This window comes from Sceloporus occidentalis, unplaced genomic scaffold (assembly GCF_023333645.1).
Source record: "Sceloporus occidentalis isolate IW3139 unplaced genomic scaffold, rSceOcc1.0.p SCAF_6, whole genome shotgun sequence".
Lineage (NCBI taxonomy): Eukaryota > Metazoa > Chordata > Lepidosauria > Squamata > Phrynosomatidae > Sceloporus > Sceloporus occidentalis.
The window spans coordinates 79,936,044-79,961,867 of record NW_028316986.1 but is presented as its reverse complement, the minus strand read 5'-3'; the positions used below and the strand labels follow the sequence as shown (position 1 = coordinate 79,961,867).

The 25,824-nt window shown below is 39.8% G+C and overlaps 1 long non-coding RNA gene across 1 annotated transcript; it reads left to right on the top strand.

Moving 5' to 3' along the window:
• Positions 1-18,898: 18,898 nt before the first annotated feature.
• On the top strand, positions 18,899-25,801 carry LOC149310989 (uncharacterized). The gene is made up of 4 exons (XR_016281598.1): positions 18,899-18,959; positions 22,030-22,129; positions 23,825-23,978; positions 25,079-25,801. It is a non-coding gene; the product is annotated as an uncharacterized LOC149310989 (long non-coding RNA).
• The last annotated feature ends 23 nt before the right edge of the window (positions 25,802-25,824 follow it).

Sequence of the window (25,824 nt, the reverse complement as noted above, 5' to 3'; positions counted from 1 at the left end):
ACTGCTTACTGGTAGGGAGGGGGCAAGAGGAATTCAAATAATGAAATTTGGGCTGTTCTGGACTCCAAGGGGAACAAAAAGAAGGGTGTACTTCATCTGTGAGTGTACTTTTGTTTCTTCCCTCCTCCAAGCCAAGACCAGATGCTTCTGCTGTGTTTGATTGCCTCCATCCCTGCCCTTACTGGTAAGCAGTGGAAAGAGGCCCTCCTAGGAACTGACAGCTGATGGGGAGAGAGAAGAGCATGGAATTGTATGAGTACAACATTATGGCCATTGTATTTTACAGTCCTCCATTTCATGGAGAACATTCATGTGTAGCAAAAGCTCTCCTGTTCAGAGTGAGAAAAACAACAAAACTGGAGACAGAAGTAGGAGGGGTTGTGAGGTGTATGACACCTCTGACAGTGAAGCTCATTTCATACAAAGAAAAATTCAGGTGCATACTCCTCCAGTCTCTCCCACTCCCTTACCCACCCCTATGCAATGGGAGAGCAGGGAAGATTTGGTTTCACATACCTGGATACCTGCCAGCTTCCCCTGCCCCTCCCATTGTAAGCCTCTCGGTTATACCTTGACTTCAGGGCTTGCATACCCACCTTTAAGCTTCTGATGCCATGCATTGGATTGTTTCAGATACACAAACCTGCACCATCTGGGCAAGAGCATGCTTCTACCATCATGCCAAATGGTCCATAGCCAACTCCAGCCAGCAAAAGCAAATGAACAGGGGAATAGCAGCTCCCTCCTTGCAATGAGCAACAAAAGAAAGACCAAAGGAGAACTAGCAAGGAGAACTGTCTCGTTAGTCCCTGAAACCATATTAAAACAGCATAGATCTATACTTTTGGCCTCCAAAATAGAAATCATAAGAAGGGTGGAAGTTGGTGTGAAAACTGTTTTTGTTTAATTCTGCAGATCTTTCCTGACCTGGTTCTTTCATTTTACATGTGCATATTGTTAGTTATGGATTAAAAAAACCCTGTTGAACTGATCTTCCTTTTTGTGATATAGGAACCTGTCCTCATGCTTCATATGTTATTGGTACCTCTGGTACCAAAGTTTTTTTAAATACAGACAGGACAAAATAAAGCTGCTTCAGGTCACTTTGGAGAGATGCTGTTCAAATGACACACACATCTTAAGAGGCCAGAAGCTGCACCAAAGCTGCACTCCAGTCCTTAGTGCAGCTTGCAGTCTCTTAGGGCACAGGCAGCATTTAAACAGCATACCTCCAAAGTGACCCAAAGCAGCTTTATTTTGACCTGTCTGTTCAGGCTCTTAATGCCCAGAAATGTCATTAACTAAGGTATGTCAGTATGCTTCCTTCTTTGTGTGTTAGCAATGTGTGTGTGGCAATGACTGAGCAGGGCTTATGGAAAATAGATATAAAAACAATAAGAATAAAAAATTGTAACAGAAATGTACCATTGAAATATTGTCAAAATAAAAATATATATTGTTGTTGTTATCTTTATTTGAATCCTGCCTTCCCCCGCCAATTGAGACAGTTTACAGTTTAAAACAACGCAGTGCCCTCTTAAAGCATGTTTTTAAATAAACCTTCTGTTCTAAAAGCCTGTTGCAATAGAAATGTCTTGCCAATAGAAGGACTGTAAGGAAGATTGCATTCTGCTCTCCTTGGGAAGGGAGTTCCAGTGTATAGGGGTAGCCACCAAGAAAGCCCTGTCTTACATTCTCACCAACCATACCTGTGAATGTGATGGGACTGAGAGAAAGACTTCTCTTGAAAATCTCTGGCAAGCTCATATGGAGAAATAGTCTGTCAGCCTGAACCTAAGCTATATAGGGTCTTATAGGTAATAACCAGAACTTTGAACACAATGGTCAACACTATGTGACAGTGGTGCAAATTGGATTTCTCTTGGTGGTCCTATAACAGGGCTGGAGAACCTGTGGCCTTCTAGATTCCCATTATTCCAGTACATTTCAGAGGACCACAAGTTCCCCACTCTTATCTTATACAATGATTTACATTGCCAGTACATTACTTGTCTCTTCAGAAGCAAGTTCGATTGAGTTTGGGACTTAATCCTCAAACACCTCAAGTGTTTGTAGGATTGCAACCTTAATGGACTTCAGGAAGAAGAAGATAAGAACAGAAGTATTTAAAAATGAAATTAAGCTTTCTAAACATGAATGGGTTTTTTCTATTTGTTTGTTTTGGTTCTTTTGGTTGGGGGATGTTGGACAGAGCTATAGAGTAGAACAGATAGATATTATACAGACAAACATGGCCTGCCTCAAAGATTCTGAGCAGCTGGTGTTAAGGCACAGAATATTTTTTTTTTAAAAAAAGATATCTCTTCAACTCATTGGGAATTTATTATCTCTGCTAAAAGGTCTGCAATATGAAATGAGGAATATGCTAGGATCTAATAGGTAGATTCACACACTGTTGATCCTTAGATGAGAAAGGTTAGCAATGCATAATTCTAGATAAAGTTGGTCCTTGTTTAGGACTCCCTGTTCTGGTTTTATTCCCCAGCCTGCAGGACTCTTGTGAGCAAAAACAAAGCAGCAAGAGAGAGATATAAAAGCAAAAGTGGCATGAAGTGACCAGGATATCTTATTATCTCCTGTGACAAGTAATGGAGTATTTTCTAAAGATTCTATTGTGATTTCAAGGTTCTGCTGAATGCCTAATTTCAATATGAGAAGCTCACAACCAAAGAACCCACTTATGCCATTTCTCTTCCATTCTTCCTAAAACTGAATTATCAAGATGGAACAAAATAATAATAGTACTCTAAGAAAATTTCATATAATACTATGCTAACTTCAGATTAAAGGGAAAATATCCAGGGGAACTTTACAAGGGAGGGGGCTGAGATACACATAATTGGTCATAAAATGGTGAATGTAGCCTGCATGAGATTTTCCTTTTTTTGTTTAAGAGGAAGTGAGAGTTTAACTCTTTAGGGATAGGGAAGAGAAATACAAGTAACTCAGTGTTAAAAGTTAACAGTAACTCTTCAGTTAAATCATAGAATCATAGAGTTGGAAGAGACCACAAGGGCTCTCCAGTCCAACCCCCTGCCATGCAGGAACTCTCAATCAAAACATCCCGGACAGATGGCCATCCAGCCTCTGTTTATGTAACTCGAGGGCCCGTACAGACAGGCTAAAATAAAGCTGCTTCAGGTCACTTTAGAGGTATGCTGTTTAAATGATGCATGCGTCCTAAGAGTCCAGATGCCGGGCCAAAGCCATGCTCCAGTCCTCCAGTCATTTAAACAGCATACCTCCAAAGTGACCTGAAGCAGCTTTATTTTGGCCTGTCTGTATGGGGCCTCATGTTACTCTGGTTAATTATCTCAAATGTTAAATCAGCTGTAACATCTCAGGTTCTATTTGTGCCTTCTATACTACTCCCTGGGTGCATCTACACTGTAGAAATAATGCAGTTTGACACCACTTTAAATGCTGTAACTCATCCTATGGAATCCTGGGATTTGTGGCTTTACAAGGTCTTTAGCCTTCTCGGCTAGAGTGATGGTGTCCCACAGAACATTACAAATCCCAGGATTCTCTAGGATAGAGCCATGGCAATTAAAGTGGTATCAAACTACATTATTTCCACCGTGCAGTTGCACTCCTTGTGGTGTGCCCTCCCATTAGGCTGAATGAGATAATCACCTCAGGAGGGGAGTGTGAGTAGTCATAGCAGTCTCCCAGCTGTTCCTACAGAATTCTCTGGTGGTTCCTTTCTGTTAGAGCAATGGTTCCCAAACTTTGGCCCTAATTTTGATGGCCCTGATGTTTTGGACTTCATCTCCCAGAATTCCTGACTCATGGCCAAGCTGACAGGGGATCCTGAGCGTTGAACCACCTGAAGGAGTTGAAATACCCGAAGGAACCAGGTTTGGGAACCATTGTGTTAGTGTCACATAAATTCTTCTGATCCCACTGAAACTGGCCTCTTGCTACTGATGTTGTAAAGGAAGTTATTCATTGATAGTATTGTTGCTGACTTAAGGCCTCATGAGGAAGAGTGTGGTATAAATCACATGAATGGACAAATAAACAACAAAAAACAAATAACATTCAGCTGCCAGTCCACCTGGCTTCTGAAAGTGGGATTTGTGTTTCCAGATTCCTTTGGCCAGTCCTGATACTACTTTTGTACTTTTATACTTGTGAACAATGTAAACCACAGACATCTTATCTTCCAGTGTGAACCTTCACATACAAAAGAACCCAGAGGAATGTCCTGTATAACATTCCTTCTAGTACCTCATCTATCTCATCAGATCACAGCCTGCTGAAGTCTTCACCAAAAGCAAGGGGTGGCAAGATCTGTTTGTTTAACAAAACTGTAGTGCATTCATGTCTCACCCACTGAGAAAGGAAAGACTGGCTCTGCTCTTCATTGAATCTGGATTTTCACTGAACTTGGATTTAAAGGTTATTGTGATTAGAGTGTACCCAGAAAAAGTATTAAGAGATGTCGCAGTATCATTTTTTAAAAACCCAATAGCTTGGAATATTCATTAATAAAAATCATATGAGAGAAGGCAAAACATCCAACAATCATTCGTATTCATTGTCTGTGTTCCACATGAGTGCCCAGAGTTTATGGGTGGAGGGTGTTAGTTTCATTAAGAATCCCTTGGCTTTTACAATTTAAGAATGGTCTCAAGAAAATAATGAACATTTTTGGACAATCAGTTTAAAACAGCAGATAGAAAAATGTCTCCCAGTATAATTTTAATCCCTCATCCCAAAATTCCTGGGTTCTGAAGTAAATTTTAAAATACATATTTCTAAAATATTTATGCCAGGTATATGGAAAAATCTTTATTGCTATTAACTGGAAGCACCACTTCAATCCAGCATTCTCTTTACACCTGTGCTGCCTTCTTGCTATCAGAATAATGTGCATGGTTAGACAGTGTAGGACTTCCAGCCTGTCTCTAGCTAATTTTCAGTCTCTCAAGTTCTTTCTTTGCTTAATTATAAAAGTTAATGCATTGACACTAATGATCATTGTATTCTAACTAGGATACCAATCCGTCTGACACCAATAGCTCCCATTTTTCTGTAATCCCACCAAAGCCCTTCCCCTTCACTTCTCCTTTTCTCTCTTCTGATTAAAGTGATGGTGAATCACAGCTCCACAGGGCTTTTCTACTTGAAGCTCCCACCTAGGCAGAAGCAAAGAAACCTTGCTGTCCTGAACTAAATGTACAGGTGGAAGCACCAAGTAAACTTTTCAAGTATAGAACTTTAAGGCTGTTTGCTTGCTCTCCCCACCCTGCAAAAATAGTATTTGTGAGGCATGCTAGAATTTTAGTGTGTTTCTCTGCATAACTTCTGCTAATGGAATCTTAATAGGTCCTGTGTTCATGCTTCCTACAAAACATCCCCGAGGACTCTAAAGATTTTATCACACAAACTTTCTGTCCTGACACAATCCTAATCCTAACAACAACAACAACAACAACAACAACAATTTCTTACCTCTCTCTCCTCAATGTTGAGGTGTGGTACAATATAGATTAAAATACAATATATAACTGACCATTGAACACATAAATTAAAACACATAATCATAGGATTAAAATGACCATTGCACTTTAAAATAATCCAGATTAAAATAGTTTAAGAACAGAAGCATACCACTTTGGTATCATATATTGTCATACTTTTCTCTCCAGTAGTGCTTTAGTGATCCATAGTTGTGTGATCTCTCTTCCTCCATAACCTGTCGTCCTGCCCCACACCCTATCCAGAATGCCTTTTAGTTTTCATTATTTTTATTTATTTAACAATTGGCAATGCAATGAAATAAAAAAGAAAAGAGAAAAGAAATAGAAAAGGAAAGGAAAATAGCCTGTTTGGTAATAGTGAGGGACAAAGGGGAGATAGAAAGAGGAGCAAAATCACTCCCACTCCCACTCCATGACTGCCTGAGAAGCTGAACTGCAGTGGAAGGGATGCATCACATGGAAATCCTTAGTTGAAAAGCAGCACAATTGGGAGTCAAAACCTGTCAGTGAAAAGGAGCATTCCAGGAATGGGTGGAAGCAAAGCAGCAGCAGGATGAAAAAAAATGTTGTGTGATGTGTACCTGACAAAGATGCCTTTATCCTGTTGAAATTTGACTTTCTAGCCTCATGTGATAAAGCCTTAAATCTACCCAACATTATTTAGCAGGGCAATTCAGATAATGAAAGCACTCTAAGTATCAGGAATTGTTTGGTTTGTCAAGATTTTTGCTTTCTTTTTTTCTTTTTAGACCAATGGTTCTGTTGGCTGGGGGATTTTGGGAGTTGTAGTCCAAAAAGAGTAACCTTTCCAAAAGTAACATTATGAAGTCCTAATCATCTGTATGGGCTCAGTGACCTCTGCTTCTTGAATATAATTATTTTATTTTATTTTATTGTACTTATATCCTGTCTTGTCTTGACATGTGGGTCTCAAGGCAGCATGCAACATGGATTAAAACAAAGTGCAGCTAAACACCTGATGGTAAACAGGCATGGTAAATAATGCTAGGAAAGAGGGAAGGTGGTAGAATAGAGGAAGATCACATACTAGATGGATAGACTCAGTCAAGGAGATCATGACCCTGGTGCTGCAGGACTTTTGTAGAGCAGTTGAGAACAGGACGCTTGGAAATATTTCACACACAGGGTCACTATAAGTTGAAGTTGACTCAAGGACAGCTAAAAAGAAACAAATATTCCAAGACATCCATATTGAAAATGACCCAAAGCAGCTTTAAAAATATGTGAGTTTAAATGAAAGACCCATGAGGAAGGGGTAGAGAAAGAGGTGCTGCTTAAACTTTGTACCAGTAGTGGGTGATGTCTCCCATGTCAGTGGGATGATGAATCCTCCTAATTTTTACTTTAACAGAGCAAGCCCCAATGCTAAACTTCTCCCAAATAGGTTAAATTCCTGGGATAGTTTCCTAACGTTCAGTCTAAAACCCAGAATAGATTTACCACCTCACTAGCATGGGAGATACTAGCCTCAACTGTTTTTCATACAGGTTCGTTTTTCCGGCTCAAAAGTCAGTATCCTCAACTGTTTTTATGGAGATTATCACACAAGGGCTATTTGCACTTTAGTAGTGCTATTCTAACATTATTTAACAAGAATGGTACAATGGTGAAATTGCAACACTTACTTTCACACGGTGTCACAATAATGGGGCATTAACGATTCACAAACAGTAAAATGACTCTTTTACATTCCTTGCATCAAAAGAAGGAGTTGTGATTGGAGAGAAAAAAATGGGCAATGGTTGGCTCCTAAGGAACTCTCCTGTGACTCACAAGTGTGACATAGGAAGTGATTCTGCTGAATGACACACTGGGAGACTAGAGGATTCAATTAATTTCCAGAAGGTTTAATGATGGATTCCCAATGGTGCTATTGAAACATGATTACCTTTCACACATTTGCAGTAGTGCTAATGAAGCATTATTGGCAAGCAATTAATGCTTTTTAAAATCGTTAATGAGAAATTGCTTTAGCATGACACTTCGATGACGGGACAAGTACAGTATGTGCATGAGGTCATGTGAAAATCTTCCTGCGATTGTGTAAACATGACGAGAGTATAGCACTTTTCTCTCATTTCTTATCCCTGTGTGATAATCTCTATAATCTCTGGGGTGAAAGCTATGGGTTCAGACAAAAGGGTTAAGCAGCCTGGGGTGGAACAGTTGCTATATTGGTGTGACTTCTAACATTTCTGACTGTTTTGGAACACACTCTCTGTTTCCAGCAAAGACATGACTTGTGACTGCTGATGCTTAACTCTCTCCTAGATTTGGGTGTAGAGGTGCTGGGACAGATGGATTTAAAGAATGTGTGTGCATCTTTTAGTAGGATCATTTTCTGTTCTCAGTTTTAAATTGAAGGGCTTCTGGAAGATTACCAGAACTTTGCAATGCTAGTCTGCCTTTTACATAACTGTGTATGTAGGATTTTTGTTGTTATTGCTGCTGCTGCTGCTGTTCAGCATAAGGATTCTTCACAGCATTGCTCTCAGAAATAGAATGAGCTGCAAGGAGAGCCAGAAATGATCGAAGCCATCTGTTTTTAAAGCCTAGTCCTTGGGTTTCAGCAGCACCTTGTGATGCTTTTAATGGCCTTTTAATGGCTAAGAACAAGGGATGTACAGACTGCCTGTGGTTCACCCCCAAAGGAGCTGAGCTTTTGTAAATGGGGATGGAAAAGGAGGGAAATTGGCTAAAGACTTAAAAGAAAAGGAGAAATGAGATGCTATGTCAGTACTGTGGGGAGAAAAATACTCCCACTGAATGTCTTATATGTAAACCTAATGGATCTAAGCTGTGGTACAAAAGCTTTATTTTATGAAGCGTTGCTATCATATTAGAGCTCCTGGGAAGATACTATTTATTCCTATTTTGCTGTTCTTTCATTAAGGTGAAAGAGGTTTTTCTTTTCTTTTCACATTCTGCATTTTCTATGCTCTTTGTTCCATTTTTGATAATGAGTGAATATTTCTGAACCTTTCCCCAAATTGTTTCCAGAAAATTCTTAGTTACACCTATACATCTTTTATACCACCACCACATCTATTAGGTCTGTGTGCAAGTTGTTTATTAGGCTGGTTTTTTCATAGCTATGGGAATAGTCTCCAAGCATTGAATTGCTATTGTGCTGGCAAATTTTATACACTCGTAACTGGAATCATGGGCCTCTAACTTTCCTATTCTTTCTTTTTCATGCAATTTTCCTGTAATTTCCAATATTATTCTCATCTTGCTGGTTTTCATTATTCCTTTTTCAGGGTGTTCTTCTTCTTCTTCTTCTAAATATGAAATGCCAGAGAAAAGTACTAGGAAACAAGATACTTTTTCTCATCCTTATGAATAGGACATCTCTTGCTATTCAAAAGGAGCTGAACTGCAGTTTATTGAGCATCCGTTTCAATATATATCAGAAACATGCTCATGAATTGCATAACCATATTTAATTGTTTTAGAAGAATTCCTGGTATAATAGGCAAATAGAAAACCAATAGCATAAAAATATGTGTTTGAAACAAATATGAAGCAATAAGTTAAATGGATCTTCTTCAATGATCCAGCAAACTGTGCCCGTATACTTCTGGAATACAAAAATAATAAGTAAGTATTGCATGTAATTTGTAAATGACGGTTAATTTAGCTTGAAGGTATTTTTTTAAAATGAAATTTACCTTCCTTCAGTATATTTTTAATGATCTGCTTTTAAATGTTGATGTGAGAACTGCCAATGTGTTTTTGAGGTCGGGTATAGCTACCAAGAGGAGGTGTGTGGAGCTGGGATGAGGATATTGCCCACCCAAAGAATTCTGCCCTTCCGTTAAATTTTTCTTCATTCCCAAATTTCTAGTATTGCAGAGTGAGGCACTGAAAATCTTTTATACCTGGAACTCTTCTATTTGCTGTGTTCATATTCCTTTGGTAGCTTTGCCTCCTTTTCTTTGGATGCCAAAAGTGCATTTCTAAATGCTCAACTGAAGTTTTAAGTTGATGTAATTCTAGAAATATTGGGGAGGCAGTGCTCCCATCTCTTTAACACATCTACACTAGTGCTTTGAGAAGAAAAAGATACCCACATTGGGAGAGAAATATTATATAAATGAAGAAAATAAAATAAAATAAATGGAAATCCTAAGGTGAACCTATCACAGGGTTTTGATCACAAGATTTATTCAGTTGAGATTTGCCTTCCCCTGAGGCTTAGAGAATGTGACTTGCCCAAGGTCACCCCATGGGTATCCATGGCTGAATGGGAATCTGAGCATTTTATTTTCTGTCAAGGTCTTAGTACAACACTCACACGGTTACAGCATGCTGCCTATCCTGCGTATCTCTCTGCTCCTGTTGAAAGTGGGAGAACTCCTTTAATTATGCATTTGGTTGTGTATTCAGTTATGCATTTGGTGCAGCAACATTGCTATGCAACACAAGGGTCAAATAGTACAATCAGTGTATTACACTGCATGTGCAGACTTAGGGTACACACCCACAATGCAGGATCTCAGCCAAACACTCCCACTGTAGTCAACAGAGAACCTCAATAAAGGAATGGGTGAACATTTCATTTGGCTTGTTTCTTTATGAGAATTCTTTCATATATTCTAAATTCATAAAAACAGATAAGAAAATAAACAAAAAGAGTTGGAGAAAGTGAAAATGCTAGTCAAAGGACTTTGAAGAATTAGCTCTTGAATTGTTGTTAATTGCCCTTGAGTGAGCCTCCACTCATGATGTCCCTGTGAATTCGACACCTCCAAGCCCTATCCCACGTCCTTAACTGTCCTGCTCAGGTCCTGCAGTCTCATGTCCATGGCCTCCTAGATTTAGTCTGTCCATCTGGTATGTGGTCTTCCTCTACCACCCTCCACCTTTCCTAGCATTATTCCCCTTTCCAGTGAGTCATATCTTCTCATGATGTGGCTGAAATATGACAACTTTAATTTAGTCATCTTGGCTTCCAGGGAGAGCTCAGGCCTGATCTGTTCTAAGATGCATTCTTCTCCAATACCACATCTCAAATGATTTGATTTTCTTTCTTTCAGCTTTCTATACTGTCTGGGTCTCACATCCCTGCATTGTGATGGACTGGGCAATTCTAACTTTAGTGTATACTCTTCCAATTTATGATCTTGTTTAGTTCTTGAATTAGCTGCCCTTCCCAATCCTACTTTTCTCCTTATTTCTTGACTGCAGTCATCCTTCTGATCACTGATTGAGCCAAGGTATGAGATATTTTCAACTATTTCAGTTTCATCATCGTCTATTTTGAATTCCTGTAGCTCCACTGAGGTTATTATTTTTGTTTTCTTAATGTTCAAAATATGCTTTTGCACTTTCCTTTCACAATTTAGTAATTGTTTCAAGTTGCATCATCTGCCTATCTTAAATTGTTAATATTTCTTCCTTTGATCTTCACTCCTCCTCCCTCTACATCCAAGCCTCCTCTGCATGTGATATTTTCTGCATACAGCTTGAATATATAGGTTGATAGAATGCAGCCTTGTCTGACCCCCTTTCCAACTGGGAACCATTCTTTTTCTCCATATTGAGTTCTGATGGTAGCCTCCTGTCCCGAGTACAGGTTTCACATAGGGACAACCAAGTACAATGTTATACCCATTTCTTTAAGTTCACTCCACAATTTTTCATGCTTTATGTAGTCAAAGGCTTTGCTATGGTCAATAAAGCACTTCACGCAGACCTTCACCAGACTGAGACCCTAGCCTTACTACTCAGCTTCTGAAACACTTCCACATTGCTATTCTGTGCCTCATGGGCAGCAGGCAGGTTTGGAGAAGCATCTGTCTATATCCCCATAGCCAGACAGAGAGTGATTGCATCAATGTTCAGATCTACTGCAGTCATCAGAATATTGCAGGGCTGCTGTAACTATTTCATGTCCGGCTATAGGGACATAGCCAAATGTCTAATGACCTGAATAGACTAGAAAGCTGGGCCAAAGCTAACAAAATGAAATTCAACATAGAGAAATGTAAGGTATTGCACTTAGGGCGGAAAAATAAAATGCACAGATATAGGATGGGTGACACCTGGCTGAATGAAACTACGTGTGAAAGGGATCTAGGAGTCCAAGTAGACCACAAGTTGAACATGAGTGAACAGTGTGATGCGGCAGCTAAAAAGGCCAATGCTATTTTAGGTTGCATCAATAGAAGTATAGTGTCTAGATCAAGAGAAGTAATAGTGCCACTGTATTCTGCTTTGGTCAGGCCCCACCTAGAATATTGTGTCCAGTTCTGGGCGCCACAATTCAGAAAGGACATTGAGAAACTGGAGCATGTCCAAAGGAGGGCGACAAAAATGGTGAAGGGTCTGGAGACCATGCCCTTTGAGGAACGACTTAGGGAGCTGGGGATGTTTAGCCTGGAGAAAAGAAGGTTAAGAGGTGATATGATAGCCCTGTTTAAATATTTGAAAGGATGTCATATTGAGGAGGGAGCAAGCTTGTTTTCTGCTGCTCCAGAGAACAGGACCCGGAACAATAGATGCAAGCTACAGGAAAAGAGATTCCACCTGAACATTAGGAGGAACTTCCTGACAGTAAGGGCTGTTCGACAGTGGAATGCACTTCCTCGGAACGTGATAGAGTCTCCTTCCTTGGAGGTCTTTAAACAGAGGCTGGATGGCCATCTGTCAGGGATGCTTTGATTTGGATTTCCTGCATGGCAGGGGGTTGGACTGGATGGCCCTAGTGGTCTCTTCCAACTCTACGATTCTATGATTCCCTGATCTGAATGGCTGTACAGAGGGGCTTCAGAGGCTGTATGATTCCACTTCTTTTTTTTTGAACTGAAACATGTTTTTAAACTGGAATCGTGTTTTATATTGTAAGATAACATACTTACAATGCTGATCTCACAGGAAGTATCTATGTTGATTGCAAAATATAAAAGATCCAGGTGACAAAATCTAATTGACTACACAACCTAGCTGTCTATTGCCAGTCCAGAAATTGCTTGCTCAGCCCACAAGTCAATTTAATGACATAGCCCAAAAATTAACTGCACACTCCAGAAAATAATGGCACAATCCAAAGATTAATGGAGCAATCTGGAATTAGTTGCAGCATCCAGGGATTAATTATCGAGCTTGAAGTTAGTTGCTCATCACAGCATTCCTTACACAGCGAGAAGATGAACGGCCACATATTTTATCACTTTTGATAAAGCTTTTGAAAATTGATATTCACTGAAATGTACTGATGAGCCTGTCAAACAATTCTTTTTTCGATATGTTCTAAGGTAAGGAAACTTACTTTAAGTCAATTTTTGTCATTATTCCAAATAAAGTTGTAAAGAAAGGTTTAGGATTACTTTGAGCTAAACTCACTCTCTAAGCCTTATCTACCTAATGTGAAGAATGAAGTAACAACCACAGAACTGATGTAGACACAACATAAGATGGAGGAGAGCTGTTTTTTATCTTTAATTCACTGGAGGAAGAGCAGATTATCTATGTAACTAACACATACATGAATAATACTTACTTTCATTGACAGCATTTTATTTTCATTTTCATAATACCAGCATACAGAGGGATCTTGTAGCACCTATGAGTGAAAGAAGTTGTAGCATAAGCTTTCATAGGGGCCATTCACACTACAAAATAACCCAATGTGGAAACTGGGTTATTTCAGGGTTGTTCACACTAGCACTGAGTAGACTCAATGCAGTTTCCGTGGGGGTGGGGGGGAGGCTGGCAAAACCCCCATTTAACCTGGCTCTATTGGAATCAGAGATTTTAGCACATCTTTTCAAAAGAACTGGTCTTTTCTTACCAGCTGCAAATGGGAACTTGCTATCGATTCAATTCAGAGCTCAGGAATGGAGGGGTTAATGTGCAGGGGGTGGATCATGCCCACTCCCTTGCTGTCTCCCTGCTAGCCAAGCACCATTGTTTTCCGTTCTCTCCGCACTAAAAGCAACTCCAAAAATGATGTGGTTTCAAACTTCCTGCACTTTGGAAAGTGGTCTCTTTAAAGTGCAGCCTGGCTCCCCCTCCCTTCTGCTGGTGTCCCCTTATGTACACTGATAGCTGATTCCCAGAGCTCACCAAAGCCAGCAAGGGGCTTCTCCTGGAAACATCATTAGATGGTATACTTTTTCAAAAAAATAAAAAAAAATGGATAGCTTATGCACATCTTTGGTATTGTGTGACCTCAGTAGATAGTAGTTTAAATCATCGATATGACAAAGGTACACATCGTTTGATTGGCAGTTTTTTAAAAAATGAGAACTATCGAAATGTCGGTTCCATTTCAAATTGATACAAATTGTAATGTGAATGCCAACAGGGTTAAATTGCCATGGAAAGCTTTGATCGTGGCAAACATAGTGGGAACTTTGATTCAGTATCACATTGATCCTGCAATCCAAGTATATTCAGCTCAAAAACATAAGTGTGAATGACCCTGTCGATTTGTTGTACTTGCTCAGATGCATGAACTGGTGCCCAGGAAGGACCTTTATAATCATAGTGTATGAATAGCTATAAGAATGCAAAACTTGTTGGTAAGGTGATGAGGTGACAAGTTCAGTTTTAACTATAGTTGTTGGAGGAAGTTGTTGAAGTCAGGAGGAAAGATGTTACCTAAAGCTAAGGAAATATCATGCTTGTCTTTGAGAGTTTGGCTTCTTAGGATGAAACACATCCACTCAACCCCCCCCCCCCCCAATCAAGTTAGGACTCTGCAGATGATGCTGACTTACCACAGCCAGGCCCTCCTCCAGCTCTATCTGATAGCCACTTGAGTGATCCACAGGAGGAGGAAGTAGAACAGATAGCCCCTCAAGAAAGGAAAAGGCGTTGATGACTCGAGCAGGTGAAGTCAGAGGCTTTGTGGACACAGCAGGGAAACACTCTCCTCAGATATGGGCTGTAAATAGGGTAGGACTGAGTAAGCATACTTTATAAGCCATGGACTTTCCCCCCTCTTGGTTGTTGGAAGCAACTGGTTTACATCCTGAAGCCTGCATTTAGAACAAGACCTGACTGTGATTTATGACACTGGGCTGCTCCTTAACCTTGCTTTTTGTGAACTGTGCATAGAATTATGGCTTTGGACCTTTGGACTGATTGACATTGTGTTCTGCTCATTCAGTTGACTTATCTACACGGTATACAGCTTGCTAGTGCAGCATGAGGACAGGACAGGAGGGGGGATAACTGTATGAATGGTGGAGGGTGTTTAGGAATGTGGTGTCTGCAGGCTGGAAACCAGAAAGGAGATGTGATAAACTGGCCAAGAGTGTCCTCATGAGGCTATGGGGTTAACTAAGCTACAGCTTATTTCACTTAGTCTCAAAGATGCTACAAGATCCTTTTGTATACTGATTATTATGGCTATGTCTCTGAATAATACCAGCATGTTAAATCCTTCTGTACATTTTGGTCTTGAGTGAGAGAAATTAAAGTGGTGGTGTTACTGAGACAGATACCGATGGGAATAGACTTTAAATATGATGGTGGTTGGTCTCAGTGCAATTATGGGAGCATTTCTGGGAACATTTGCATCTCTCAACAGAATGTTGTAGTGGATTCTGTACCATTATCTCACAATGGGAAATCTATCTCGTAAATGTATGTATAATGTTATGCTTTGCCACTTGGGGTGAACTAAAGGCCATTGCTATAAACCCTGTCCAGACAATCACTTGAACTCTTGGAGGTGTATTTAGAGGGACCCAGTGCAAAAGGGAAAAGGTACAATTTGCTTCTATTTTTTCTTTAATTACTTCCTGAATTGCCTGATATGTGTGTTACCATCAACATTTTGTGTGCTATTTGAATAACTGAGTATAAGGCATAGGAATCAAGCTTTTAGTAATGTTAACGATGGAGAGATGAAAACAGGCTCACATATGCCACCAGCCCTAGAATAGCTTTCATGGATGCATGAAGAAAGTCCTATTTTAGGAACTGCTCCAGGGTCCCAACCACCTTAAACAAGACTTGCTGATGGGGATGCAGCCACATATGCAAGCTTCTTCTTCCAAAGACCTTCATATTCAAAGGAAGGGGTATCATAACCATGCTCAGCTAAATCCCATTAGGTTCCTGGGCTCTTTAACAACTTTCAACTGAATTCCACCTTTACAAAGCCTTCTGTAGACATTGGGTTTCATCATGTAAAGGTCTCTGGCATTAGCAATTGTATGGTCAGGTGATTGGGGATGTGAGAGGTGGGGCTCAAATGGACTCTTATGTTCTCACCACACATTAGAATATGATTTGGAATCTGGCTCTAATGGATGTATTCTTCATATTGTTGTTGTTGTGTCATGTCAATTCCAACTTATGACAACCATGTCCTAGAGTTGTCTTGGCAAGATATATTCAAAGCAAGTTTGCCATTGCCTTTCTCTTAAGTGAGTGCATGACTTACCAATGATCTCCCAATGAGTTACCATCAGGGAGTGGGGATTCAAAACCTGGGGCTTGTCTTCACTGGCCAGATTACTGCCAGAGTATTCTGGTCCCCAAGTCCCTCTGAATACCTCATTACCTGTGCTCCCTCTGCAGCGATTATGGTCAGCCGTCTTCCCATGCAATCTTTGTTCACTGCCCATCAGTGGCATCACTAGGGAGGTGTGGGGAATGTGGACTGCATGAGATGACACCCCAGAAGATGGGTGACACTTGATGGGGCCCTCATCTCACTGCAGCAGAGAGACAAGTGCATCCCTTGTGGCTTTGTCACTAGTCTCTCTCTCTCCTCAAAGATGGAGCTGAGGCAATTATGGAGAGGATGGTGGAGGTGAGAGTGCACTCTTTGTGGCTTCGTCACCAGCCTGGTGAGCAAGGTGATGGGAGGGTATGTTGGGGCAGGCTGGTACACCACCTCTTCATGGCAGCCCCCCCTCGCACCAGGTGTCACCAAGCCTGGGTACCACTGCTGAGGTTATGACAATGGTGGGCTCTTCATTCTGGCCTCAAAGCAACTTGCACTCAGAGTGACAGTGCTAGATGGCTCACAGACTGTCTGGAAAGGTAGCTGCCCATAATCACTGAAGAAAGAGCTAAAACCTTAGAGCAAAATGTGAAGTTTTTAACTTTGGGTTATGGGGAGAAAAGGCTCAATTGGGTGGGACATCATGAAGACCGTCTGTGCCTGCTTAAGAATTTTGACCCTGCACCACATAATCAGGAAGCAATGAGTCTGGGGGGAATTCAGAGTAAAAACCCATGTAGATAAACTCCTGGTCTACCAAAATCTTACTCCAACACTCAAATCACTACACGACACTGGCTCTGCTACATAGTAATACTACTCATCAATCAATTTTGTCTCTCCTGTAAGGGAAAACAATTCATAAACTGAGCTTCAGACAGAAAGTCATTGATATGAAATGTAGCTCCCTTTCTTTTGTTTAATTACTGCAAGTCCTCATGTTAGAATCAGTAGATGAAAAATGAATGCCATGCCTTTCTTTCAGCCATAATTTAAATCATAATTTTGTTTTCAAAGACAACATGATAAATGGAGTTGCCAGCACGTAGTGCTCTGAGTCTCTTCTTACAGTTAATTCTGAAATTCCAAGGACTTATTCAGGCCAAATCTTGCAGTTCTCATTTAGGTCACATGGATCACAATCCAGACAAACTGTGCCATACATAGAAATAAATCATGTTGAAATGCTTGGCTTGTTGACATGCTTGGTACTCCACATAGGTAGGAGTCCATCAAACTTTGAACAGTAGAACTCTGACATACTGAAGTACGTAAGTATCATAGGAGAGGGTTCCTGAATTTCTAGGAAGCTTTTCATGTAACAGTGATATGTTTTTCTAACACATGAAACTTCATGTGATATAATGCAGCATTAGAAATCAATACCTAGAGAGATGTTCTGTGCTTTTATAGGTTTTGGAGTAACATAATGGGTCCTTCGTGGATGAAAGAACTTAATTCTGAAATTGGTAACTATCAAGGGTTCTATGTAACTTAAAGGTGACCTCATTTATTTCCTTTTGCTGGGTTTTATGATCTAGAAAAAAATGCTCTCCCATCTGTGTTACCTGTGCATCAAATGTAAAAAGCAAGGGGCCCTAGAGCGATGTTTTCTATAGCAACAGGGTGGAGGTGGTGAGAGACACCTGTAAGTTTCACTTTTTCACTGTTGAATTTTACAAATTTCAATAAATTCCAGTTTTAAAAATGAACTAAGTACTGAAATTTGTACTTATCCCTAGATGGAAAAATATATCAGCATCATCTCCTCACTCATTTAGCTTTGTGGGTTGTTAGTAAATTCTGAGCAAAGGTGAAACTCAAATGACTTCATGCAATGGGGAACCATATTTTATCATGGTTTTTCAAAACCTGAACATAATCATTTGAGAAGAACCTTCAAGAAGGATACCACTGACTGGTTATAAACAACAGTTATAAACCAAAGTTTTTGGCTCAGCATTCTCCCCAAGAAATGGAAAGAAGCAACAAAGAGGAAAGGAGAAGGCAAAAAACCAAAATTATAATCAATGACCAAGAGAACAGCTAAACATTTTTTGGCAAAGCTTCGGGCTTATTATGATAAATGATGGTATCGCTACTCTTTGGAATAATGCTACTTCATGAAGAGGAAGTCAAGCAGAGATGTTGGAGGGAAAGGATGTTTTCTGGTGCTAATTTGAGTTTGTTGTTCTTAAACCAATTCTGTTGTTGCCACAGTAATCCTCCACACTGGACTATTATTTTCCTAAATTCTTATAATTTCAAACTACCCCAAGAACATTCCCCAAAATCCTGCTTCATTTCTGCAACTTGTAAGGCAGGGGTGAGAAAATGTGCATGGACTGCAGGTGGCAACAACCCCTTTTCTGAGATGACCAAGCTAGTCCCACACATCCCAATTTTAAAACCCTCCCACATCTCCCCAATATGGCCTCAAACACTACCTGTAGTGGTGGTTTATGTGCAAACAACTCACGGATGCCCATCAAAAAGCTTTCCTCTTACAAGAAAAATAGTGGTCTTATTTATTGTTTTTAAAAAATTGAGTCATAATTCTGCACCATCTATCAAAGAAAATTTAGTACATGCATTTAGATCTTGAGAGAGGGAGGAAAAGATTTCAACCAAGTGCTTTCATAGTCACACTGGATATAGAGGGAGTTTCTAATTTGTGAATGGGAGATAGCAAATAGCAGGACAGTAGTTGCAGCACCTTGGGGAACTTCATGTGAATGACACAGTTTAAGTGACATTTCACACTGCACAGTTATAGTGCTATGATTCCCCTTTAACTGCCATCCAGTGGAATCCTGAGATTCAAAATTTAGGGAAACATACTTAGAATTCTAAGAAGGAGCCCTAGTGGTGCAATGGTTAAGTGCTGGTACTGCAGCCACAATGTTGTAAGTTTGATCCTAGAGGAGGGCTCCAAGGTCCACTCAGCCTTCCATCCTTTTGTAAGTTGGTAAAATAAATACCCAGCTTGTTGGGGAAATTGGCTTACAGACTGTAAACCACTTAAGGAGTGGTAGTTCACTGATAAGTGGTATAGAAATGTACTTGCTATTGCTATTGCTATATTCTCAGCCAAAGAGCTTGGATATCTCAACAAACTACAAATTCCAGGATTTCCTAGGATGCAGCCATGGCAGTTTAAAAACAGAATCACAGAGCTGTAATTGTGTAATGTGGAAGCACTCTAACTGGAAAGAAGCCATTAGTTCAACTAGAATGAGACCACTCTTCCCATGTTCCACTCCTCCCTTGACAGGCTGACATGGGGATTGGGAATCACCTTGTTATGAAGAGAGGCATTTCCATTGGGAGTGCAGACTTTGAAGTGTCAGATTGTGGCTATTCTGATTCTGCAATTTTTGACTGGGGTTTGTGATGTTTTTAACTGTTTTTTATCTCTTGCTGTGCACCGCTGTGATCCTTGGAATAGCAGTATATAAATAAAAATTTTTATTATTTATTATTATTATATATACTCTCTCTTTTTCTTTCTCTCCATATATTTTGTAGATTGGAATGAGATATCTTTAAGACATCCTGGCTATGATTATTATACTCTTTAACTACTGGAAATCACTTTGAGGAAAAACAGGAATGAAGGAGTGGCCCCTGGCCCTCCACCCACAATCAGGCCACAATTGCCTGGGAACCATGGCGACCAAATGGCCTGCTCTCAAAGCGGGCCTTTGCCATGGTCCCAAATGAGCTGCTGGCAACGAGTGGTTTTTCTCCACTCCTTTCTCTGGCAGCTTCAGGCAACTTTAGGTGGCCTCAGAGCAGCTTCTGGCCATATCAGGGGCATGCGTCATCTGTATGCAATGCTCCCAAAGTGACTGGAAGCCACTCCTTTTGGCCTGTCTGTTCAGGCCTTTGAATTCAAAAGAGAAATTGATTAGTCACCTAACACTGGAATTTGACAAGGTGATGATGGAGACCTATAAAAGAGAATCTATCTATATATTATAGTGTTGCTGCTATAAATTATGAAGTAGGTCTTCATAAAAACAATGATTTAATGTTAAAACAACCCCAGATTTGTAAGGAATAAAAATACATTGAATGCTGAGCCTTTGGCTCAGGAGGGAGGGAGGGAGGTTTATCAGTAGGAATATAGTTCAGTGACACAACACATGCTTTAGAAGATGACAACCTGAACTTCCACTTGTGATATCTCCAATATGGGCTGGAAAAACAGGTTGAAAGCTTAGAAAGCTGCTGTCAGCCAGTGCTGACACTACTGGGCTAGATAGACCAATGGTCAGGCTCAGTATAAGGAGTTTATTTCATGGGAAAAAAGCTGACTGCATCCCAACAGGATGCAGCCCAGTTGCAGAATGCAGGTGGGAATTATCGCACATAATTTGCTGCCGATTCTGCCAGGCAAGTGCATCCTGGCTGCATCCTGGGTCCCAGGTGTGCTTCAGAGGCTGCTTTTCAAAGCTGGGAGCTTTCCAACTTTGAAAAGCAGCCTTCAAAGCTTGCCTGGGACCAAGATGCAGCAGGGGTTCACTCGCCCGGCAGAATTGGTGGCAAATTATGTGCAATAATTCCCACCTGCATCCCACAACCTAGTTGCATCCTGTTGGAGTGCAGTAGGGTTTTTTGTCCATGTCCCTAAATCTAAATAAAATATGCAGTGTAATCTGAATAGTAGCTGTTCATCATTATTTACCCATTTGGGTTTTTGAAGCTTTTCACTGTCATAAATCCATCCCACAGATTTTCTCATCCAAACTTTCATATAATATCTCTTCCTTTCTAATCCTACATTTACTGTTCTTCTTTCCTCTCTATGTGGTGTTTAGAAGTTCCTGCCATTCTTTCTGCAGAGCTGCTACCAAATCATAATTACTTTTCTTACCAGAGGAAAACTTTATCTCAGAAGTTTTTAACTGTATCTGATTAACCTTTGCTAAACATATTACAAATACAGGTACATTCTTCAACTGACTGTGCACTCATAGATATAACCAATAAATGATTTCGCCCTTTTCCTGACTTTGACAGATGCCATAATTTATTTATTGCTTGGTATATCCACCATTCAAGGCAAAATGCAATTGGATATAATTGAATTCTGCCCAATTTGGATTTATTTTTTTTTGCTAGAGTTTTGTTAAGAATTGTAATGGCTAGTTCCTGTAAGAAGCACTGAACATGTACTGAAGTGTCATATGGTGTAGTAATTAGAGTATCAGCCTATGGGTTGGGTGTCCTGGGTTCAAATCCTTATAACCATCAAGCTCACTGAATGGCCTTGAATCAATTATTATTTTTCCAGCCTAATCTGCCTCAACAAGCTTTCACACATGGTTGCTGTGAGGATAAAAATAGGGAGAAGGCTTTCTATACTGCCTTAAGGTCCTTCGAAAAAAGATGAGATATCAGTGGAATGAATGAATGAATAAACAATAAATAAATGATATAGTTTCTCTCTTGAATTAAAATAAACATATCTGGTCAAATTGTAGAATGTAAAAAAGGGGGAAAGATAATAGGGGAAATATGTGTACAAAATATACAATCTTTGTATGTTAGTAACATATCCTTGTGTTGAAATAATTGCACTGTCTGTTTATTGCTACTAAGAAAACTCCATGTTTTTTAGCTAATATAACAAAGCCTTAAGGACCTCAGTACTAGAATATTTAGCAGACCATCTTTTCTATACAAGCCTATTTGGCCACTGAAATCATCAATGAAGGCCTCATTGGCTGTCCATCTGCCAGCCTCACAAAAGTGCGTTTTCTTGGTGCCCATGAGGGAAATTGGAGAGGCAGAAGCAGTGTCCACCTTCAAGTGCCTGCTAAAAATAGGCTTATCTAAACATTGTCTTATGTTGGTTGCAATGGCTAATTCCAACTTGAACTGACCTATTAAGTCAGTGAGAGCTACACAAGTCTTGGCTCACCCTTCAGTCACAGATTCTGTGGGTCTACCTTAGTTGGAATTAGCAACTAGATTTAGATCACAGTTATTAAAATTGTCTTATATTGTTTTACAACATATTAGCTATCTTTTTATGTGAACTGCTTGGTGATTTCATGCATGGAAAAGACAAAGAAGGAAGCAGTGGAGTCAAATCCCAAAATCCTGTTGGTGACTTACATGAGTAAGTATGACTAAACAAGTGATTTAATCACAACCTTTTTGGAGGTTATGCTCTGAGTCCTCTCTTGTTCAAGGTTGTGTAGGTATTGTGATTGTTACCTAAAGGGGGTGAGTTTCACTGTGTTGTTCAAACCTAGGAGTGCTATTTAGGTTTGATAATTATTCTGGATCCAATTGTGAGAGAGGTAGCATTGGATACAGCTGTTTGGGTGAGTAGAGGAGAGAATGGAATGTGGTGGCTCAAGTGGTTAAGACGCTGACTCTGTTGATTGCAAGATTGGCAGGTTGGCAGTTCGGGACCTGGGTGCCGCATGATGGGGTGAGCTCCCATCACTAGTCCCAGCTTCTGCCAACCTAGCAGTTTGAAAGCATGCAAATGCAAATAGACATACAGGTACCACTCCAGTGGGAATGTAAACAGCGTTCTCTGCAATCATGCTGGCCATATGATCACAGAGTAGTCTCTGACATGCTGGCTCTTTGGCTTAGCAACGGAGATGAGCACCGCCATCTATGGTCACACACAACTTGACAACCTTGTCAATGGGGGAATACCTTTGCCTTTAATTAAAGTACTTAGTGGTATACAGGGAATGGGTTTTGTGCAATGAGAAAGCAACAATACATAACTTTATACTGTGCAATTGGTTGTACAGTGTACCAGTTTTGCAATGAGTGAATAGGATCTCAACCTGAGGAAGTAATGAAGCTCTTTGCTTTTCTATGGTTTAGGACCTTTATTTAAAACTTTGAAAATGGGGTGGGGGGAGGAACCACTATCTAGCCATTTGGTATATAAAGTGAAAGGCAATATCCCCCTTAGTCCCCCAAATGAATAACGTAAAAATTTTATCCACTTGCCAAACTCCACTAATGTCACTGTATTTTTGTTTCTTTAAAACACAAAATACTGCCCCTATTATTTCAGGAGATCTGTGGTTACTGGTAGCTGCTGTTATTGTGATAAATTAATGTCAAACCCTGTAGATATATTAAGGTACATGCTTTGTGGATTATGACCCAGTTCATCAGATACAGGAAATGAAGTGTAGCTATCCACCATGTAAGGAATTTTTTTCTTTTGGTGTGATTCTTACCGTTAACACATAGGATGATGATTGAGATTGTTATGGTTCATACTAGACTCATGACTCACTAGCACACAGTCATGAACATTAGTCTCACCTGTCTTTTGATCTGGATACTGAAGCTTTTATGTACAACACATCTTTTGAAAGCAACAGAGTCATCAGATGTTCAGGAAATGCTGGTGAAACGAGGTTAGAATTCAAGATATGATTTCCTTTGTTCCTTAAATTATAGATCTGGAACAAGGAAGCTTGCTTCCTTGGAAGCCAAAGAGAATCCCCTGGATATCATTAAGCTAGAGATCACATGTCTCTGGCAACCCTCAAAGCATGCATCTCATTTCTGCTATCAGAGCTAAACAAAACCTGTCCTGAGGCAATCCATATTCTTGGGGAAGAAAGCTGGGGGGGAAAACAGTAATGGAGGATAACTGCACAGTAGGACCCTAGCTTTTGGAGTTTAATTGTGGAAAAGAGCACTGGGATTCTTCCTCTCTCGCAGACTTCTATAGAAAATACCAAGATGACATTGTTATCTGTTTCTCAAATTAGTTTTTTTTAAATGGATTTGGCCTCTAATGTCAGAATTGGATGTTTTTGTGACTCAGGATTTAGTCAGAGGAGGAAACCCACCAGTTTTCAGGAGTAATGAAGGAAAAATGAGGAGGCAGAGGAGGAGGTGGTGGCGGCAGGCTGGAAGACAACAGGCTCTCAGTGAAAGAAGACAACTGGTGAGAGACCATGGAATAATTAGAGAGCTAGGTGAGAATTTAAAGCCCAAATTTGCAAAGCTATGAATTATATAGCACAAACTTCAAGCACTGGCTCTGCTGCATTTGGAAATCTGAGGAAACTAGGAGGGCTCTTAGTTAATGCATGCAGGATCTTACTTTTGCACTACGGGTGATTTTCTCTCTAATCTAGCTCTCACTGCAGAAGACCAAAAAGAATATAAGAAAGTGAAAGAAGCTATTGATATCTTTTTTATAGGAAAGCAAAATGTCATATATGAAAGAGGAAGTTATAGTAGGAGATGTTAACAGCTTGGGGAAACTGTGGAAGCTTTCATCCCTGCTATACATACACTCCTGAACAGTATAATGACTGAGCAATAAAAATGAAAATGACAGGGTGGTTATGTATAAAAGGTACACAGATTCTTAGTGCCTAAAAACCTCAGCACAACCAGAATAAGTGAGACCAAGGCATGACACCAGATACCACCTTCAGGGAAAAGGTGTGGCAGGAAGAGAAGTTTGCACATTAGGATGAAAAATTATGTGATGATGTTAAACATTACAAATTGAGAAGTTAATTCATTGCCACAATTACTAATAATTGAAATGTTTTAACTGGGAATTTACAGAAAAAGACACCGAGGATGTCACCAATGATCTCTAGAGGTATACTTTGTTACTGACTTCTTCAAAAGTACTCTTCCTCTTATTTTAAAATTGTCTTTCTTTAAACTACTAAGCTCACAATACAATTCATGCCTGAGGATGGTGACAGTCCAACTACTGCTGGGTTGCAGAAGACTGTCCTAAACCAATGGTTCTCAACTTAAAACCTCTTCAATTATATTTTATCACTGAACTGCTTCTTCCTTCTTCTCTCTTTCCTTTCCCTACATTTGTTTATATTAATATTGTTATGCCTGCCCAATTTTTTATATTTCCTTTACAAAGAAATCCATGTGTGAGGGATAAAGAGCTTGATTTGTGGCTCTCAGGATCAATTATGCACATCATCATGAAAAAGATAATGCAAATGACATGAAAGCAGCCATTAAAATAAAATATTGTATTGTAAAAATATTCATGTTAACAGAAGAAAAATATTTGTTTTCTTTTTCTTTCTAGAAAGAAGAGAAGAAAATATTGACATGGCAAGGCAAACCATATTCCAGTGAACACATCTGGTATTTTGGCATTTGAACCTGGAAGAGCAGCTTGGTTGCAAGCTTTACATCCTTTAGGGACAGAATTTCGCTTGGCTAATTTTGCAAGTAATGTGATGGGACTGCAGGTTTTCTATTATAATCAGGATCTTCTGCTCTATTTGTCCACCATATTATGCAACAAACTCTCCTTATTGGTAAAGTAAACGTGTTGGGTACTGTAACAGGGAAAGAAACAGCAATGGAGGTGTATCTATAGACTGGGGTGGGCAATTGTGACAGGTCTAGGATCTAATTTTCAGATTCTGGGACCATCCCGGGGCCACAAAGACTGCCAAATATAATTTAAAAATGCTTCACTTTGGGTTTTTTAAAATGGGTATTTTGTTATATGAAGCAGTGTGATGGCACCCTGCAACCTATCTAAAAGGAGAATTGATGCTCTTTGGGACTTATAGGAATAACAATTCACCTTTTTTTTTAATGCCATGAAAAGAGCAGTCGAGGGCATTGGGAGGAGTCACAGGAACCCTCATGTAGCCCTCATTTCAAGGAGCAATGGATATGCTAGCTGAAGATGGTCAACACTGAACTGTATTTCCCTAGAAACAAATACTGCAGTTTCATTGCAAATACTTTCTGTAGTTTTATCTCATGAATCTTTAAGTGCTGTAGATCAGGGTTTAGAAGTAATGATTACAAGTAATG